Below are 3,796 nucleotides of genomic sequence, written 5' to 3' on the forward strand. Positions count from 1 at the left end.
CGGTACTTTCCCTAGCATTCCAGATTTGGCCCTGATTTGATCTCTTGTACTACAAAAAAGAAAGCCGCCTTCTGAAAATCTGCCGAGTAGCACCCTTTCCCAAGTTTGTGTCTCATCTCCTGCATTAACAATGTTATGTAACATGATTTTTTAAAAAGCCAGGTGTAGTGGTGCACCCTTATAATACCAGCACTCAAGAGGCTGAGGCAGAAGGATCCCTGTAAGTTTGAGATCAGCCTGGGCTACATAGTGAGTTCAAAACCATCCTGAACCCCATAGTGATAAATAAATAGGAAAAAGAAAAAAGAAATATAAAGTACCTCTTTTCTATATGAATATGCATACTTGTAACAATTGTTAACATATTGCTGGGCATGGTGACATGCACCTATAATCCCAGCAAGTGAAGCTGAGGCAGAATTGCTGCAAGTTAGAGACCAGCTTGGGCTGCAAAGTGAGCTCAAGGTCAGCCTAAACAGCATAGCATGACCCTGTCTCAAAATTTAAAAAAAAAACCAAAAACCCAGAAGCTAACATGTTGATTTATTTAAAAAGGGTCTTTCTCAAAATTATGTATTTTAATTAAAGAATTTTATTAATGATAAGTGACATTTTGAAAAGTAAAAATACAAAGCATGAAATGATTTTACTGAATGCATTAAATATTAGAATACATATTCATAATACTCTAAACTATGAAACTAAGTCATAGCCTAGCATTTATTTAGGGAAATAATGTGGTCTTTAACCTATAAGATGATGTGATTCATGTCACAGAAAAAATAGACACAAACCTCATAAAAACATGTTTTTTAATATACAGCTATCAACATTAGCTACAAACTTAAAAAAAAAAAAACCCTCTGCCAAACATTTTCAAACTTTTTTTTTTTTTTTTTACAACACTGGGGATTGAACTCGGCACCCTGTGCTTGCCAGGCAAGTGTTTATTCTACTGAGCTATCTCCCCGGCCCCTTTTTCCCTTTTTTTAAAAAAAATGTATTTGGTGTAGGGTCTCATTATGCAGCTCTGATTCAGTGATCCTCCTGTTTTCAGCCTCCCCAGTGCTGGAATTACAGGTGCGCACCCCTACCCCTGGACTTGGTCACCAGCTCGGCATGCCCTGGGGGCAGAGCTAGGGGGTGGGGGGGACAAGAGATGGAATCCTGGTCTGTGAGGCCAACAACTTTTTAAAAATCAATTAATTGTTTGGTATAAAATGGTTTTCTTTCCCTTTGTCTCAAAGGTAGATTTCCTTGAAGCTGAAATGAGCTCTGGGCTTCTTTAATCACAAAGCCTGCCTACTTGGCAGTTCCTCTAGTTACCTCCTCAGGCAGCCTTAGCCAGTTCAGCCACATCTTTTCCAGCTCTTAGCTGCTTACTGACAACCAGACTTCTGGTTTCCTAGGAAACAGAACCTGAGCCGGAAAGATGGAATCATATCCAGGTCGCTTTTAACAAGGAGCGTGGAGCAGTGAAGTGTTGGACTGAGGAGGGTAAAGTTTTGTGTGTTAAGTTTCTGGGCAGACAAAATATACAACAATTATACAGAACACTGGGAAATAAAGCAGTATTTATTTACACTGCTGAAAGGCTGCCTTCTCTAGGAGTGTGCACAAACTGGAGACTGCGCCAGGAAAAATAAAAATCTTTAATATGAACACAGAATAGCTAAAGATGCCCACAACTCCAGAGAAAGCTTGAAGATGAAGTTCTTCTGATCTGGATCGTTCAGTCCTGCAGGGTGACTCCGCCCACAACCAACAGGAGGATGCAAGCAGCAGGTACCTAGCCACACTGAGCTCAGGCACAGACTCCAGGCCCCTCGAAGGTAAGAAGAAAAAAACCACCTTCTGCTTTACAGTTTTACAAACTGCAAGAGTGCAAGACTTGTATCCATATGCTTAATAAGATCTGAAAAACCAAGGTTAAAAAAAACCAAAACTCATTATCCTGCACATGGTAGGATGTTTAAGAGGTTAGAAATCATTACATCTGTGAAACACAGAAAAAGCATATTAAAATGACAATGACTTGGGCTGGGGAGATAGCTCAGTAGAATAAGTGCTTGCCTGGCAAGTGCAAGGCCCTGAGTTCAATCCCTGGTACTGGAAGAAAAAAAAAAAAAAAAGACAATGACTGCTAGCACTAGCTATCTATAATTAATTTTTAAAAATGGATTGGGTTCTAGAAATCTTAGGTTTTCATTTTGAGGGTCAAAAGAAAAAATGTCAAAAATACTGCTTTTTATTTTTATTTTTTTGCTGAAATTTCAAAAAAGATACAACTTTCTGTTCCATTTTAGTTTACCATTTTTTCCCATAATTTCTCATAAAAAAAAATTTTACTGAGAAACAAATAGCAATGAGACAGTTTCAAACCAAATTGGTAGAACAGTTTCAATAATTAACACATTGCACACATTCTTCCTAGTGGTTATTTGCTGTACAAGTAGTTTACCATTTTCCTAAATTTATAAATGAAAGGGGCCAATGAAATAGCTCAGCAGATTAAAGCACCTACACACAGGCGCAGGGGCCAGTAGTCTGATCCCCAGGCTTGCTGTGCCAGCCCTGCCCCTGGGGCTTGCTGATTTGGCAATTGAGATTGGGCATGGTGGCGCATGCCTGTAATCCCAGCTCTTGGGAGGCTGTAAACAGGCAGATCACTATGAATCCGATCTAGTAGTGAGACCCTGAACACCCTGTAGATTCTGCCCTAAAATATAATTTTTTTTGCGGAACCGGGGATTGAACTCAGGCCCTTGTACTTGCCAGGCAAGCGCTTATTCTACTGAGCTATCTCCCCAGCCCCTTAAAATACAAAATATTTAAAAATTAAAAAATAAATAAATGAAAGCACTAGATACACAAAATTGATAATACTTCATTAATTGTTTGGAAGAAAAGCTCCATTGTTGGAAGTGAAATAAAAATCAATGTAATAAGGGAATGGTTGAAGATTTAATAAACATTATGGGTCAGCCAGATAGCTCAATGGACTAAAGCGCCCCCTTAGGCAAGGCGCAGGGGTTTGATCCCCAGAGTGCAAGCTGTCCAGCCCTGCCCCCCGGGGCGGGGCATGCTAAAACAGCGATGGAGACTGGGCGTGGTGGTGCACTCCTGGAATCCTGGAGCTTGGGGGACTGAAAACAGGACAATCACTACAAGTCCAACCTGTGTTGACTGTGTAAACCCTGTAGACTCTGTACTAAATACATTTTTAAAAAAGATTTAATAAACATTAAATAAGGTTCAAATCTCCTGTGTGAAGTCCAACACTACATATACCACATACCACCAAGCAAAGGGGTAACCAATGGCAATGAGGTTTCTTCCACTGCTGAAGTCTCACAACTTTTATTTTTACAGAATTGCTCAAAAGTGTGGATAACCCCCACTGTCCACACATACCACCCACCTAGCACTGGGATACGAATATTTAGTGATATAAAACCTCAAAAGGAGGAAGCTGTGGGTAAACCTAACACCCAAGAGAAAACGACTAATATAATGAAGGGGATTAAGATGTGAATGAAGGGGATTAAGATGACAAACATTACAGATCAATCTGGATGAGCTGAACTTCCACGTTTACAGCTCAATCACAAATCATTGTGTTAACAAAAAATCCACTCTACTTACAAACATCCTTTGTACGTGACCCTACCCCAGATGTTGAAAGGATTCTGCAGTCACTACCAAGTTAAACACAGCCACAGTATTTTATGCAGTTCATCCCCTAGACTCTTTTATCATTTAGGTGCTTTAAATACTAATACAAGTCATGTAGCTT

At 39.7% G+C, this 3,796-nt stretch overlaps 1 protein-coding gene across 1 annotated transcript in view; it reads right to left on the minus strand.

The window, feature by feature from the left end:
- Positions 1-3,796, minus strand: part of Ppat (phosphoribosyl pyrophosphate amidotransferase) — a 44,356-nt gene that overhangs the window by 21,397 nt on the left and 19,163 nt on the right. The window lies entirely within an intron of this gene.

Source organism: Octodon degus, unplaced genomic scaffold (genome assembly GCF_000260255.1).
Source record: "Octodon degus isolate 3935 unplaced genomic scaffold, OctDeg1.0 scaffold00019, whole genome shotgun sequence".
Classification (NCBI taxonomy): Eukaryota; Metazoa; Chordata; class Mammalia; order Rodentia; family Octodontidae; genus Octodon; species Octodon degus.